Source organism: Cupressus sempervirens, chromosome 4 (assembly GCF_028749045.1).
Source record: "Cupressus sempervirens isolate cs-2001-9-10 chromosome 4, ASM2874904v1, whole genome shotgun sequence".
Taxonomy (NCBI): domain Eukaryota; kingdom Viridiplantae; phylum Streptophyta; class Pinopsida; order Cupressales; family Cupressaceae; genus Cupressus; species Cupressus sempervirens.
In genome coordinates this window covers 684,613,761-684,632,322 of record NC_143121.1, presented here as the reverse complement: position 1 = coordinate 684,632,322, position 18,562 = coordinate 684,613,761, and positions in this window count along the sequence as shown.

Genomic DNA, 18,562 nt, shown 5'->3' with positions numbered 1-18,562 from the left:
GATTTCTGGCAGTTTTGCATGACAATTTTTTGTGCTTGACTTTCAGGATGGATGCGCACTTATTCTTAAGGAATAAACCTTTTCACATTTAAGAGGTTGTAGAGGACCTAAAATTATACCTTTGGTCCAAAGAATGATTTCTAATTCAATCAAAGCTAGGAGATATCATGATTTTTCTCAAATATCAATTTCTGGAAATTTAATTGTTGTTGCAGGCCTACTTGTGGCTCTTCAAGTATTTAATGTTAAGTTTTATTTAATTTTTAATGGCTATGCTGACTTGTGGCTTAGATTTGTATAGGTAAAGGTTTTATGTATTCTTTTAATCATTGATTTGGGATGGAATGAAGGATAGATGTGAATTTGAAGAGCTAGAGTTGTGGCTTAAGAACTAGAGGATCTCTTGGTGGACCTGAGGTACAAGTGTGGATTCTTCTTGATGTTCTTATCTAGTTGTGTATTTGGACTATCTGAGATTGGTTTGTAAGTTGGATCTTTTTAGATCTTGTAGAATTATTTTTTTAATTTCTATTTGTATTTGGCTCTAACCTAGAAGGCCTTACAGCCAGGCATATTGCATGTAATTAGTTATATTTTATGAAAAAAATATTGTAATTTGGTATCAAATCTTGCATTATTACTTCTTGTTGTTGTGTTTCCACTATGTACTTATATATATGGGGACTAGGACATCTCCTTTGGGGATTCTCCTTCCTTTTACTACGTCAGGGAGTGAATCATAACAGTATATTTATAAACTTTTTAAAAATTCCAATTAAGTGTGAACATCATAGATATATCATTTACTCAAGATAAACTGATTTATACAAGAATTGCAAGATAAGAGCAAGTAAATACAACTCACAAAAATAGATACACAAGATTTGTGTTGAGTGGAAAACCCTTGAAAATACTTACAATTTCATCATAGGGAGAAAAAGAACTCTAATGTAAACGTGTAACTTTATTGAGAAAAAACTCGCTTTACATTTGCAGCTTCAACTGCCTAGGCTACAACCCTTCTTCTTATACAAAGTATTTAATTTCAAATCATTTACACACATAGTTACATGCTTCACAACATACACTCATGTATGTAAATAATGTTAAGATCTTGCTTTCAAGGATCCAATCATATATTCCTTACACAAGAAAGTATGTCGATGTATTTTTTTCTACTTTTTTTACATAGAAACGTCCCCTTATATAGGGAAAAATGTTAATTAGAATAATTTTGTTTCAATAACTGTATCTATTTGTACTATGAATAGTTGATAATATCTAATAAAAACTACATCATGGTACACAAATTCCATCTTAGTATTAATCAAAAATAGACTTATGATAATCACTTCTCGTTATTCACAACTTTGAAACTGAACATAAAATTGTCTTGAACTATTAAAGAAACCCACTTCAATTAGAATATAACAAATGAATTTATTTTTAACTAAAGTCCTAAAATGAAAAGAAAAAATGTTTCAATAACTATCAGTAACCATCAATAGTATCGACATAATATATGTTCCTAGAGCACATAGGAACAAAGAATAAACTTTTCAAGAAAAGACTTTATCTCATATAATGATGTGAGAATCATACACAAAAAATCTTTCCTTTTGTTTTTGTTCAAGAATCTAAACCAAAATAATAATCTTCCTTTCAAATAAGAGAACCACCATACCCGACCCACAAAAAAATCTAAGAGAAATTAAGCATTTTCTTTTCTTTCAACATCAACATGGAGGATCACAAATCAAAGAGAAGATGAGTATTCATACAAGAAGAATATCTTCATGCTTGTACATGACTTATGACTAGAACTTGAAAAAAACACTAGTATAATGTTCCTTTATGATGAATATGATGTAGAGAAGATCAAATAACCACCTCCGTATATCTCCAAATCTCTTTGGCAAGAAATGAACCAATTTCATAGAACTAAGGGCATATTTTCCAAAAATTGTGTATGCATTCATGGTGATCAAAACCTTGTTAGGGTTATTCAAAATACTTTTAAAACTAGTAGCTTTTTTGCTCTCACCACCAAAAATCTGATATCTTTAACCAAAAATAGAGTTTATTTGGAGTCCACCATACAAAACCAACATGTGGCTCTATCAAGTCCAAGTGAAATAATCGTAACTTCAAACCCAGAGTCAAGGAGTAATCATGAGTTAAGAGGAGATCATGTGTCACAACTACATAGACTATCATGTTAGCATTTGACTATAGTAAACTAAAACATTACCATTAATCTATTATTATTGGCATTAATCAAAAACTTGTTTAACCATTATCACTATCGAACATTAATCTATTATTATTGACTTTGATTAAAAAGAACGTCAAGGACAAACAAAACCAACAGAAGGAATACTTCCAAAACAAATAGTGTTCCAATTATAATGCATCACATGCATACAATTTATTATGGAAATTGAGAGATAAAACAAAATTTTATTAAAATAATGAAAACTATTGTTATTCGTGCATTGCTAAATAAGGAAAAAACTATGCATAGTCATCTCATGACTATAACGGATTATTTAAAAATATTATGTTGACAAATTTCTATACTTTCAATAATGGTATAACAAATTATTTAACTAGTGTGTTCATAATTTTTTCTATTGTCAATAATGTCATATTGTTTATATATGAAAATTTTGGTCATAATATTTTTTTCACATAGTAAAACACTTTACAATTTTTATATTTTCAATAATGTCCCATTGTTGATATCAGAAGTGTGGTCATTATATATTTTTCTAATACAAGAGAACACATTGGTAGAGTTATTGTATTTTTACTACTCTATACATGTAAATTAATTACAAGTAATTACATTTTGTTTGTACTTTTGTGTCATCAATAGTCCTAAAATCTCAATGTACATGTTTCTCTCAATTCTTGCATGATTTTTTTCTTCTTGCTTAGCCTTGTATTCAGAGATCTATTTAACAATGCCAATAAGAAGAGTTGTTTTTCAATTTTTATTATTTTAAGGTTTTCAATGTTCCATATTTTATATTTCAAATTTAGTTGTAGGGTGCACAGATTAATAGATGAATTTCCCATGAAGAAATGGATGAGAAACATATGGAATAAATTTTATTACTTGGTAATAAATCTATGTCATTAATTCCATTTATATTTTGACATTTAAAGGCATCCCTTAGTTTCTACTTTGTCTTCTATTTGATTTGTTAGTGTACTCTTTTGGGCTAAACTATAATATAGCTACCATGAAATCCTATTTTAGTTGTCTTCTTTCAAGATGAGATGACTCCGAATTGAGAAAATTGTGAAAAAATCACAAAAAATTTGCTTGGCAATCAAAGGACATAGTAAGTATGAGTTGTTTGGCACCTTAACCAGATGAGTGATAGGCAATATTGAGTTTCTCATCAGTACTAAGATCCAAGTGACTTGGTCTCCAAAGGAAACATCTTGACAACAATGGGCATGGAAAACACTATATTGAGTGACCTCAATTGACATGGGAACTGAGTGAGCTTAGTAAACTTAGATAGTGAGGGGACCGAGTGACCTCAGATGATGTAGTGACCAAGTGAAGTCAGTCAACACTAAGACCAAATAATTTGGTAGACACAGGAAGAGCTCAATCAACACTAGAACTGAGTCGAAGTAGAGAACATGGTTAACAAGGATACTGAGTTACTTGGTGACTAACCTACAATCTGGTTTCTTCCACCATTAAAACACAAAGATAATAAAAAATAACTTGCAACTTTGATCTTCTCAAATACTAAACATACTGTAGAATAGATACGAATAAAAATGATAATAAACCAAACAACTGAATCAACTAAATTTGCTTGCTTGCTTACTTTCTATTCAAACTAATTCAACCATTGTGAAATCTAGGAGCATATGGCTTCAACTAGAATAAAAAAAATTTAACCTACAGCTATTATTTTAAATATAAACTTACAGCACTAGATGGTTGCATACAATAATGCCTAGAGCAATCACTACTTCATAGGACAAACAAAATGAACATATAAACAACAAGGAGATCAAGACTTTTCTTTTGTAGCTTCTGATCTTCTTCCTAACTTCCTAAACCTTCCTTCTACTCTTTGAAAGCTCTACTCTCTTCAACTAACCTGCATCCTTCCTACTCTTCTCACACTTTGAATGAATGAGCATATTTTCCTTTTGACTTGTCTGAAAAGCTTTTGCTCTCTTTTCAAAATTCAAACTCACCTACTTGTCTCAATGGGAAACCAATAGATTTTAATGCTCCCCCTTTTTCCCAAGCCAACAAAGCAAGGATCACTCCTAATCCAAAACTACTACACAAAGAGACCTTCTTAGGCATACATAAGTTGCTATGCCCAATGGCTTAGTGAATATGTCTACTAGTTGTTGCTTAGACTTACAAAATTCCATCTTAATTTCTCCATTCTCCACTAGCTCTATAATAAAGTGATATATGATCTCAATGTGCTTGCTTCTCACATGGAAAATTGGATTTTTTGATAGTACAATTTAGGAAATTTTGTCACAAAAGGTTGTGGTTCCATCCTCTTGCTTTTCATTCAAATTTGTCAAGATTCTCCTTAACCAAATAACTTGACATGTTGTTGCATTCATTGCTATTTATTCAGCCTATGTTTTAGATTGAGACACAATAGGTTGCTTTTTGGACGCCCATGAAATTGCACTCGATCCCATATGAATCATATATCTAGAAATACTCTTCCTATCATTTAGGCTTCCTGCCCAATCACTATCAATATACCCAACCAACTTAAGATCATTATCTACAATGTACAAGATGCCAAATCCTTTGATACCATTCACATATCTTAGGATCCTCTTTCTTGTTTTCCAATGGGAATCCTTTGGTGTTTCCAAAAATCTAGAAATCAAACTTACTACATGCATCATTTCAGATCAAGTTGTTGTCAAATACATCAAGCTTCCAACCATACTCTTGTATAATGTTGGATTCACACTTCTATTGCAATCTTCCTTTCTCAACTTCAAACCTATTGTTGTTGGTGTTGGGGTTTCCTTACTTTCCAACTTTTCCAATCTTGCAAACAAACAACTTGATTAGCATCACCAAAATCTCAAAAAATGAATGCTTGACTATGGAAAAAATTATTTTAACTTTTAAAGTTATTTTTTATATATGTAAATCAAATTAGAATAGTCCATGTCTTATGGAACCACTAAAAGTCAATTTTTTTAATAAATTTTTGAAGAATGTTGTAAAACTATAAAAACACAGTTAAAGATCATTATATAAAACAAACCTATGAGCTATCCTCCCAGAAAATATCCAACATAAATAGGTTGATAAAATCTGGCAAACCTATGGAATTCAAAATATGATCTCACAATGTGGGAATGCAGTCAAACAATGTGGGATCGTGGTACCAAAATTGGTGAGTAACAGAGAAAAAGTAGGCCAAGGAAATTTAACTTACAAAGTGATCCTACAATAGAGTGATCTTGTTGATTTGGTAGGTGTTCTCATTGAAAAAAGTAACCACATGTTTGAAGGTGGAATTTTGAATCAACAGTTTTGGGTTGAACATTTTTGGCTGAGCAATCTCACAAGTTTTTCCAGTAAACCTATGAGAAATAACAAGCATTCCCACTGGTATATAAAAGAGAGGGAATAAAGGGGAAGAGTTTGATAGCCACATGGTGGTAGGAGCTATGATAAACATGATGTCACGGTCATGGGTTTGTAATCCTATGAGTTTTTTCCTACAAACCCACAACTGTGGGTTCGCAAAATTTGAGTTATAATAAGTTTGACTATCAGAAAATGGGTTATGTGGCTTGGAGTGCATTGCTTGGATTGAGAGTAATATACCTACAAACAAGGTCAAAACCCTAACAGGAAAAATAAAATACATACCATATTAGTTGGTTTGATTAGAAAACACAAGTATAATAAACGATAAAAATGACCAAAATGCGAGGCCCAACTAGGTGTTCCAAAACATAGAGCTGTGAAATCTAGTATGCTAAGAACATCAAATATAATCTAACATTTGCAACTAAATAACAACCAAAACTTATGATAAGACAAAGGGAACACTATGGAGAAAGGAAAACCAAGAATGATAAGCTCCCCAAGTGTACCCTTAATGTTTCAATGTTTCCAATGATGAGGGATGTGTGCTCAGGTATGCTCAAGCTTTGAGTCATGGGTTTGTGATCAAGCATGGAGAAGATTGAAGGTTTCAAAAATGGAGGTTTGTATGGATTTTGACATGGTGAGGATGTAAATGGCTATGTTGTGGTGGTTGATGGGGCAATATAAGTTTGCATTAAAAGATGATGATGTGTAAGAGGAAAAGGGTCCAATTTATAGGCTAAGGGGTAGTGAGATGGAGGATTAGGATGTTAGGATGGAAAAAGGGTTAGGAAGGACTAGGATGCAAAAAGGGGGAGCACATAGATTGTGCTTCTTCAAAGCTCTAGCCTTGTGAAAAGTGTCATAAGGGGATTGGGTGTTCAAAGTGGAGGGTCAAAGGGAGTAATGAGGGAGGAGGAGTGTGAAAGAGGGATGTAAGAGGCATTTTAGAGCATTCAAATCATGTAAGAGTCATTAATGCTCTTGGATAGAATTGTAAGAGGGTGAGGGAAGACTTTTGACTTTGGCTTGGGTTAGAAAGTCTTAACCCATGCTTAAAGTTGTGCACATGCTTAGGAGGGGGATTACACTTGGCTTAGGATGGGATTAGGAGGAAAGTGGGTTGGGGCTTAATGAGGTAGGTTAATTAATTGGCTAATTGAGGTTAGTATGGGTGAATGGGTTGGTATAGGGTATTGGGATTGATTTAGGGTTTTCGGATTGATTTACTAAATGTTTTATTTAATAAATGGGGATGTGGGATTAAATTAAATAGATTTTTTATTTTATTTTATTTAATAGAGGAATAAGGATTTAATTGATAAATTGATTTTAGGTTATCATTTGATTTTATCAATTGGACTATAGTTAATTAAATGAATTCATTAACAAAGGGATGACAATTAAATAATTAAATATAAAATATGTAATCAATAATATCCTAGAAGATGAGTAAATAAGATTACTTAGTGGTGTAATTAGATTTAGGTGTCTATAGATGGAAGAAATTATTGTACTAAGAACTAAGAATGAAAATTTAAAAAGTGAACAAACATCAAAAAGAGAAACCAATTAAATATTGAAGAGAACAAAAGAAACAATAAGAATATTGGATGAACAACTAAGAGAATAAAGGAAACTAAGAGATACTTCAAGACTAGGTTATAACAAAAAAGGACAATCATCTAAGAAAGTTTAATCTTGAATTGGTTTTGACAAGGCAGTGACAAAACACTTAGTCATAATCTAGTAGAATTATAGTGTAAGCCAAGTACATAACGTATGATAAGTGATCAAAGCAAGCCAAGCAATCAGTGTGATCCAAGTGATCAAAGTATGTTGAGCATAAGTTTTCAGCCAATACATGTTGAGAAATTGTTGAAAATAGATTGACACAAGTATGATAAATGTGTTTCAATCATTATTTTGTCACTGATGTCAAACCTGCTACTTGCTAGTAAGATAATTGCTTATATGATTTAAGTACTATCATTTATTTGATTGATGAAAAGGATTCAATCTAATTATTAACAATAGCACCTAGAGGAAAAGTTTAGTTATGATATGAAAAGGAATATAAGAATCAGCTAAGACAATGATATTATGGTGCATTGATTATCTACTTAAGGTTGCAAAGGTTAGTTACACTGATTAAGTTCATAATGACAAGTTAAAAAAAGTTTTTTTTGCCAAGCTTAACATTCTAAATAGTGGGTGCCAAAAAAAGTTAGTACAAGCCAAGAAAAAAATCAGTTGGAATCAAGCAAACTCAATTTCAGTGTAAGCCAAGTAAATTTTAGTTGATACTAAGCACCAATTAAACTTTAGTTTCTGTCGAGTGATTTGAAAGAGGATGCCAAGCAAAGCAGTATGTGTCAAGCATTAGAAGCTAGTTAATGTCGAGTATTAGTATTATAAGAAAGATAGAGAATTCAATGAATTTGAGATGACAAGTTTGATTTCTTGGATTGTGTGAACAATGTGGAAGATAAGGTTGATGAGTTCATGGCACAGAATTCATGGTGAACCATTTTGAGGTGAATTCAAAGAGTATTGAAGAAGTTTCTAGAAGAGAATGAAATGAAATGAGGGGTAGATTCATTGAATCCTACCTAATCTAAGCTAACCTAAAATGGATGATGGAGGATGAACAAAAAAAGATCTTAATTCTCTATTTATAGAGATGTCTAGTAAGAAGAAAAGGTTGTCATGTGTGAGAACCTAAGGAAGACAAGGAGTCTAGGGTATTGCTTCATTCAGTGACCTAAGAGAAGAGACTGCATTCTCAAGCAAAGCAAGAAGACTTAAGTGTATGGATGCTTGAAAGATGAACAAGCTATCAAAGCTACAGTGTGTGAAAGCCAAGTAGAATGGAGGATTGAAACAAAGATCTGTAATTTGTAATTGTGTTTTAAGTTGTTATTAGATCAAACCTTACTATTACTTTCTAATAATTGTATCGGTCTAGGGTAAATCCTTTGGATTAAGGTTAACCTAAGAATCATTTATAAATCCTTAAATTAGGTGACATTCCAAGTGAATGATCTAAAGTCGTCTAACATTTTTTGGCATGGTGATTTGTAATGGCACAAACTTCTATGTAAACTATGTTTGGGCTAACATAATCAAAGTTTATGATTATGAATAATAAGTATAGGGGTATATTGTGAAACTGTATGTAGTACATGCAACCAATCAAAAATTTGGAAGCTTAAGGTGGCAATATGGATCAACCACAACCATTGATTCTTACCTAATACATCCTCACCAATGCTTATTTAACAAGGAAAACCCTAGAGAGTTTATATGTGTGTGTGAGGAGATGATGCTAAGAGTTGAGAGAGAATTCATGTTGTCTAAGATGACTATGACAGAGCTACACATTGAATAATTAGTTTGAGAAGAAAAAAGTATAGAAGTGAAAGGAAAGAGGAGACATATATGATTAGGAGGATCAAGATTTAATTAGTAAGGAGAAGATCTGATATCAAGCAAAAAGGTGCTAACCAAAAGATCATGATGTTGAATCATTCTAACAGGTGATATAGAGAAAATATCTTAACCATGTAGTCCTAACAAGTTGTTCCAAATCTCTTAACCGAGTGCTTTCTTTATTATAAGTTTAATCCTCTAACAAGGTAAGACCTAATAGTCTTTGTAAGACTTTAACAAGGAAGAAATTTCATAGGGTAGATCATTGATTATGGTCAAACATAGTGTAGCCATACTAGGCCACACTTTACAACCATAGTAGTGAAGATTTGTGGGTGTCATTCCCACCCCAATTTTACATTCTCATTGGAGGGTTTTTGGGTAACCAATTTACTGTGTTATGTGTTATTTACTTTATGCTATGGATGTGATGCATGTTATGTTATTTCAATTTACATGTTAAGTTATAAGATGGATGCTGGTGATATGTTTTAAGAGGAAAAATTCCCCCCCCCCCCCCCCCCTCCCAAAACTTACTTTCCCATTGTTATTTTCAACAATTGCTATCAAAACTTTGTTCTCTAGAAAGGAAAGTTTTACATCTTTCGAGGTAAGATCTTGAAAATGGAAGTCTAAAAGCTAGGAAAGACTATTGAGAATCATAAGATTAATTTACAACTTTCCCTACATCAACTCAAGGAGATAAGAGATGAATTGCAACATTCATTGAAGAGAAGAAAGGAACTAGCTATTCATCAAAATGACACTCAATACCAAGAAGAAGACACTACTAGATTGTTTGAGGATGGAAAATCAAGTAAATTTGATCCAGCAGTTGCAAATCTAATGAAAATTAACAATTCCCTAACTAAAGAGGTCAAAAACCTCAAAATAGAACAAGAAGTTCAATCAATATTGTTGTGTGAGGTGTTTGAATAGAAAAAAAAAGTTGAGGAAGACAAAGTCATGATTGAAGATGACAAAAGAATACTGACTAAAAAACCTAAAGAAAAGACATAAGATGTGCAAAAGCTTTCTAACATGAAATTGGATACAAAAAATCAATTAATGCTTGCAAACCATGAATTTAATGGAAAGGACATTGAGATCACAGCTCTAAATTTACAGAATGACCAACTAAAAAATGAACTAAGAGAAGAAAAGGAATTTATTGAAATATTCAACAAACCAAGTGAGGCCATCAAACACTTTGAGAAATTGATGAAATCTCCAAAACCCAATAATGATGCTACTAGATTGGGATACACTAATACTGAGGAAGGAGAATCATCTAAAAGTGGTGAGAAAAGGAATAAAAAAGGTAAGAACTACAAACCTACTTGTCATAATTGTAAAAAATTGGGTCATACAAAAAATGTTTACAAAAGAAAAACTATCAACCAGAACCCCAAGCAAAAATATAGAGGATACTACTACAATTGCAAAAAATAAGGACATTAAGCAAATGAATACAAGACCAAGACCATGAGAACTTAGAGATTTGAAGGATACTATTACAATTATCAAAATAATGGGTATAAAGCATATGAATGTAGATCTAAGGCTAGGTGGACATCAAACAAGTAGACAAAGGTACACCAAAATGGAAACTCCTATGATTGGGATCATAACACAAGGTACAATTGTCACTATTTCAAGAATATGGACATGTTCATGAGAATTTCATTAGAACACATTTTAGAGGCAACTACCATAGATGGTTGAGTGAGACTACATGCTTTAGTTGTCTCAAGACTAGCCATATTAGTAGAAAATGTCCAACTAGATCACCAAAGTCAAGTAATGAAACTAATAAAGGAAAAGAAGAGGTCAATTTTGAGAAGGTAAAGGTGAAGGTGAACAAGACGTGGAGAAAAAATGAAGTACATCAAGCTTAGATGAGGTCACTTCATCCAATGGATCAGGTGATCACATCACCCCCAACTAGGCAATAAAGGGTATGTGTGGGACTAATATTTGAATAGTTATATTATGCATTAGATCCAAGAATCTAAGATCTGAAAAGATCATATATGCGTGAATTAAGATGTAATGTAGTGATTAGAACCTAGAGGAAATCTATAGTTTTGTTGTTTTCTATGTTGGTGATGAAGACAAAAGATTTCATTGTTGTTGTTGAGCAAAAAGAGGAATAGTAGTTATAGATTAGTTAAGGAGACATGGTAATAAGTGTCAAGCTCACTATGTTAGCCAAGTGTATTGAAAGTCCTATAATAGTCAAGCATATAGTTGTGTAAGCACTAAGCATTTAATGTTGAATATGAAGGGTTATATAGTTTATTTTTCACTCATTCTCACTTACCAGAGTTTAAAGAGTACACAAAGAGCAAGAAGGAGAATTGCAAAAGAAGATTCAAGTGTTTGCAAACTATATTCAACTACTGCTCAACATTGGTCATCAAATTTTAAAGGTATTTAGAAATTGTTGAGTTATGTTATTTTATTTCTTACAAACCCTAGGTAATCAAGATGGAAGCTAGCTCTTCTACAACTGTTAGAAAAGAGGGGAAAGAACTTTTCAATGTTCAATTGATAATTAACAATGTTAGGCAACCCTCATTTTATTTTATTCCTAAAATTGCATATAAGGAAGATCCATCTAATGCTATATCTATTATACCACCAAAGGATCTCATGGTCTAAGATGTTAGATGTTTCTATATTAAAAATATTGGGGAGGTACGAGATATGGAAATAAGAGATTCCTATAGTAAACTATGTGATGATGGATTTTTGAGGGAAGAGAATAAAATTGTTGAATGGAAAGGGTTAACGCGTGCCCTAGATTTTCCTCAAATGTTCAAGACCGAATGGATTCAAATTTTTTTAAGCTGCATAAATGATAATTATATTTGGTTGGAAGGTGGACCAATTAAGATCACAAAGAGGATTATAAATAGAGTATCAGGGTACACTACCCTAGATTGACGTAAGACTATGAGAAGTGATGCAAGGGAAAACATTAAAAAGATTATAGGTGTCATGTGGAATAAGAGAGGGATGTTTATTAATATAATTTCTTATCCCCTAGTTTCCTTTGTAGTGATAGTGATAACTCAAAAATTCTTTCAATCTAGCTAACTAAATAGTGTTTCATGTATTGCAGTGGGTTTGGGTTAAAAGATAGTAAAGAGAGACCATTCTTATGACTTTGCCAAGTTATAACTACAATAGCTATTAGAAAAATTGGATGCTATCAGGAAAGCTAAAAGTGCATCATGCAAGTTTGGATCTTTACTTTTTTCTATATTATTTTATGTGCAAAACACATTCCCCACCTTTGAACAAGTTTCTTGGAAGACCAGTAGGTTAATTGCACAATAGATTTCATAATTTATTGAACAACTTGGCGATAACTTAGAGATAGTGATGACTAGTCATTTTGCATTTGTAAGAAATCCACGAAATAGAGCTTGAGCATTCTTGTATCACTAGTAGAATAACATTATGCTAATGTGTGTTTCCTAATGGATGCATACCGAATAGCATAGCAATAGCTAGGGTTAGATGGTTGAAACCCTTGACATATGAGATCAATGTGGATGAAGCCTCTATAATAATAAAAATTTTATTAGCAGAAGATATTGACAAGAGTGCAACCTTATTTGGAAACTATGAGGAAGCCAAATCTAAGATAACAATTGATTTAATGACAACAATAATTCTTACGAGAAAGAACAAACTAGTTAAGAAGCTAAAAGTGAGATCTAGTGAAGGTGGAGAAGAGGAAGAAGAAGATACTGATGAAGAGGAAGAACAAGGCCAAGCCCCATTAGAATTAACACAAGGCCTAGGTGAAGATACAGAGGGTGTCAAGTGAAGATACAGAGGGTGTCAAGGGAGAAGAAGTCAAGGAAGCACCTAAAGAAAAGGCCAAGAAGTGAAAAGATAAGGAGAAAATAGTGGAGAAAATTAAGAATCATGTGAAGAAGCCATAGTGGAAGCTAGTTGTACCTATGACTAGGTTAGCACAAGGTCAAACACTATTTAGGCTACATAAGTGACAAAGCCTAAAGGAAAAAGAGTAGTTTACACAATAGAGATGAGTATACCTACTAAGAAGACCTACAAAAGACAAAGGAAGAAGAGCACACCTCAAAAGGATTCAGATGAGGAGAAGATGAGTCATATGACTTAAGTCAATACAAGGTGCTAAGCCACAATCCATCTTCTGATATTGATTATTTGTGTGAAAATATAACTACAAATGTAGATTTATAAGGTTTCACACATGTAGATTTTGATAAGTTACAAAAAGTTGATAAAAATAAACTTGAGGAGGCCATATATGGCATGATGGCTACATTCAAGAAAACTTCTCTAGATATTTCCAACTCTTTACCCAAAATTATTTATAACAGAGTTGAGCAGAAATGGCAATATAGCTTACAATCTAAGAGACAAATGAAGGAAATAACACTAGCCCAAGTTATGCCCAAATTAGCTAAAAGGATGATTGCTAAAGCTTTGGAAAATCATAAAAGTAAATTCACCCCTAAATACAGAGCTTTCCATATCTTGAAGAAGAATATAGAAGATGTGGTAACCAAAAGTACATCAATTTGGAAATCAATATATGGGTTATCCACTCCAACAATTACAGAAAAAAGGTCAGCAATAAAAGAAATAACCTAAGAAGAATGAGGAAGAGAAAGAAAATGATGGAAACCTAGTCAAGGAAGCTGATGTGGTAGGTAGTGAAGATGTAGTAGAGGAGGCCACAGTTGAAGATGAGCAACAAGATGTACAAGTGTCGAGTACCAGTCCTCCACATACAAACAAATAGAGTCAATAGGACTCAGTTGTTATTATCAAGGATTTTTCTAATAATTCAGCATAGAATGTGAATCCTTTGATTGAGGATGACTTAAAGAACATCCTACATGACACCATCAATGTAGCAATGCTATGCACAAATCCTATATTGGTGAGAGGATGAATTTCAAAAGATCTTAAAATGGAAACACTTCTATGTTTAGAGTGTTTAGCCCTCCAAGTAAGTGGTTTGGGTCATGTCAAGCACTTTAAATGGGTCTTTGCATGAATCTATTTGTTTTCCCCATGTTATGCTTCTCTCTCTCTCTCTCTCTCTCTCTCTCTCTCTCTCTCTCTCTCTCTCTCTCTCTCTCTCTCTCTCTCTACCCTATTATTGACAACTTTCTCTATGAAACTAAGGACTTTGACAAGGTTGACCTTGACCCAAACCTAGTTCAAGGATGACCTCAACCCTAACCTAGGGCAGGGTTGACCTTGTCCCTAACCCCAAGTCCATTTTTCAATTTTTGGGAGTTTTGGAACATTGGGCTTCAGAAAGTTTCTTTTTCCTACTTCTGGGTTGATTGTTTTGGGTTTTAGAATGGTAGATTCTTAAATTAAATTTAATATAGGTCCACTTCTAGGGGTTAAGGTTAAATGGGATTTAATGCTCCCAAGTTAGCCTTCTCTAGGAGTTTGTGCCCTATATCGCTATTTAAGGAAGCATCCTCCTCTCATTTTCCTCTAAGATGCATTGTGATATCAAATGAACTATTACCTTTATACATCCATTATTCTATGAAGTAAAGATCTACTAGCATTCAAGCATTCAAATTTTCAAGCATCCAATTCATCAAGGAGGTCCATTGTTAGCTATTGAAGGATTCAATCTCTATGGATCCCTCTTTTTGAAGATTTCTCCATCCATGTTAATTCAAGATTGGTGTTGAAAATCTAATATCATTGATTTGAGACATCCTACATACATTTATACATTCATTTGGAGCATTTTTAATTTTGGATTCAAGGATTCAAATCCTCCGCAAGGATTTCAATAAAAGCAAGGTGAATAGTTCCATTTACTTTGTTTATACATATTGTACTTTCAATTACATTTCAAGGTTGATTCCAAGCTGGGGTTTGACTAAGGAAAACCCCCCATCCAAAGAACAAACCATTTTTCTTGTAGATATAGGTGTGGAAGAACAAATTGAAGAGCAAATTTGGATACCCTTTTCATCAAACTTGCAAGATCCACAAGTAGAAATTTTGTCAGAGCATTGCAGGTCAAGGTCAAATTTTTGGTGTACAATTGTGCCCCAGGGTAAGATTGTTCCCCACTATTAGGATCAAGGTCGATGTCCTCTCAAAAGGAAAAAAATTACTGATTTTCTCCATCTCAACATTTTTAGTCCGGAACAGGTTGCAAAGATCCCCAAAGTTATACACAGACATTAGAAATCAACAATTTCTAGATTTATCCTACTTCAAGGTTAGTATTTGTCTTTTATCTATTTCAATATTTAAGCACATACTTCTCAAAATAGGAAGACCATAGGACCTCCTTTCTCCTTATTTTCCATTACATTATCCATTTATGCATTGATTATTTTTTTTTCTTAATCAATTTAGATCATTCCTATTGGAAATTAGGGCTAAGGATAAAACCCTGTTTTCTTTCTATTCATTGTGCTAAATCTAACACGCTTACCCTCTTTTCATTTGTGGAATTAGATGCCCTATTGTGTTTTTTGGTGTTATATTTCATTTCATAATTTTTAGGTCTTTTCTTGCATTAAGATTAGATTTTGTTTATGCTCTTGCACTTTTATTAAAAAATAAAAAACAATGCAAAATTTCATTCAAAATAAAAAAATATTTATGCTTTATGTTTTCTTAGTTTAGTTCATTTACATTGCATTGGTTTATGAGCTTTATTACTTTTAGTCCTAATTCTAATCTTAGGGTTAGACGCAATCATAGATTTATGGGTACCTTTGAGCCTGAGTCTTCTTCTCATTTCCTTAGGATTCTGGATGAGACTTTGATTCTTCCTTATTCTAATCCTCTTATGGAGAAAATGTCTTCTCACTCATCTCACGATGAGGATGATGATTTAATATTTCCTCTTGAACAAGTCCAAAAACTTTCAAATGAACTTGATAAAATGGGTAATTAGCTTCTTTAAGAAAACCATAATCAATATTCTATTCAAGCTATAGAGGCTCTTAAGAAATTTCTTCATGATGGTGACCAAAGTGTTAATCTCTTGCATGGTATTACTCATCTTGTGCATTCCAATGTTAAACCTTTAGCTCAAGAAGCTCAAGATTTAGGGTTGATTCCTCTTGTCACTAGTATAGAACCTCCTTCTATTCCTCTTCCTAGTGTTCCTATTTATACTCCTTTCATGACTATGACTAGTCCCTGTATCCCTATGAGTGTTCCTCCCATGTCCCTTCCTATATCACAACCTTCTTATCATAATTTTCTTTTTCCTTATTCTACTCCTATGCCAACTGTAGTTCCTAGTGTTCCTCCAATTGTGTCTTATATTCTTGTAACTTTGTACACTATCTTAGGATATTATTTGTTTTCTCGTTCATTTGCAAGCCAATATGCCTCATGTTGAGAATTATAATGGTAAGGGAGACCTTTTTCATCATGTTAAAACATTTCAAATCCTTTTTAGTGGTTATGCTCATGATTATAGCATTTTAGCTAAGTTATTTTCTTCAACTTTTTGTGACAATGCTTTACAATGGTTTTGTTCCTTGACTCCTTATTCTATTACTTCATTTCCTTAACTTGATAAATCTTTTATTCAACAATTTCAAAACAACATTGGCCTGCAAGTGTCTTTGACTAATTTGATACATTGTAAACAAAATTTTAAAGAAAATTTGACTAAATTTATTGGTAGATTTAAGCATTTGCATGCTTAGATTTCCTATCATGTTCCTAAAATTGATATTCAACATATATTTATTTCAAATTCTCCAAAGGATATTATAGATAAGATTTTTCTTACTGAGTTTACTTCTTTTCAACAACTTTGTGTAGTGCTTCATCATTATCAATTACAAGTGAGTCACTTTGAGAGTACCACTCCAATGGATCTTGTTCCTATTGATAAAAATGATGTTGCTCCTAATCCAAATAAAGTTCAAAATTTCAACAACAATCTCAAGATAAATAAACAAGAAAATGCAGTTTTTGATCAAGTTGTTGCATCTTATGATGCCACTTGTATAGCCACTTCTTTTTGATTGAATTGTACATTTACTTCTCTTTTTGAATCTTTAAATTCTATTATGGATAGGTTGTTAACTACTAATATGATTACTTTTCCTCCTATTTGACCTATTTTACCTACTATTAAGGCATATAAATCTTTTGATCCAAAATCTTTTAGTCAATATCATCATCAAAATGGTCATGATACTAAGAAATTTTATTCTTTGAAACATAAGGTTCAAGACTTAATTGATTCTAATGCTTTATCTCTTGATAATTTTGATGGTAGTGGGAATAAATCTATTTCTCCTCCTAATCAAAATCTGCAAATCTATATGAATCCTTTACCTACATATGATACTAATACTATTGTTCAACCATCTTCTACATATATTGTTTATGATTCAAAGATGGATGATCTTAATCATGTTGTTAATCAAGTGGAGCATGTTGTTTAATGTGTATCTCCACCTCAACCTCTGCTTCAATCTCAAGTTTCACCTCAACCTCAATTAAAACCTAAGCCTAAATTGAAGCCTAAACCTAAACCTTGACAAAAACCTAAGAAAAAATGACCTCAAGAAATTTTGATTACCTTTGATGATTCTAAGACTATTAAAGCTCTGGATGGTCCCCTTTATATTTATGCTAAGATTTTTGAGATACCCACTCATGGTTGTCTTATTGATTCTACCTCCTTAGTTAATGTGATTATAGAAGAAAATCTTTTTATGAAAGGTTTGCAATGTGATTTTTAAGATACATCATATGTATGGATCCAAACTTGTAATGCTTTTCTTTATCCATCATTTGGTTCTATTAATTTACCGGTTGAATTTTGTAGAAAATTTGTGAACACTACCTTTGTTATTATTCCTACTTCTAATCAATTTCAAATTAAGCTTGGTTTACCATGTCTAAATGCCATGCATTTTGTTGCTTCACCTATTCATAAATATCTTAAGGTTTTTTTATGATGATGAAGTGAAGATAGTTAATCATAGTTTATATCATACTTATAGGCCTAGTGATTCTTCTACCAATGACTTATTTTGCCCTTCACTACTTAATTCATGTCCTTTTTGACCTGGTCATCTTTTTTGTTCATATCAAGCTTATAAGCATCATAAGATTCTCAAGTTAAGTTTACCTCCTATGGATCTTAATTGTGGTCTTTTTTCTATGCCTTCCATACCTCCTTTATCTATGGATTCTACATTTGTTAATCAAGCTCCTCCTATTGCTTGTCAGTCTCCTCATAATCCTATTAATCCTCCTATAGAACCTATGAAGGATACCATAATTGTTCCTCCTAGTTCTCAACAAATTTAAAGAAAGAAAAAAGGTAATCTATCTACTAATGAATGTCATAAAAAGTGTCATGCTCAAGCTAAAGCTCATAATTCTATTCTTCAAAAATCTTTACCTTCTTTAGATACAACTATGCATGATGTGTTAGAAGAAGTTGTTGCTAATAATGATGTTAAGCTG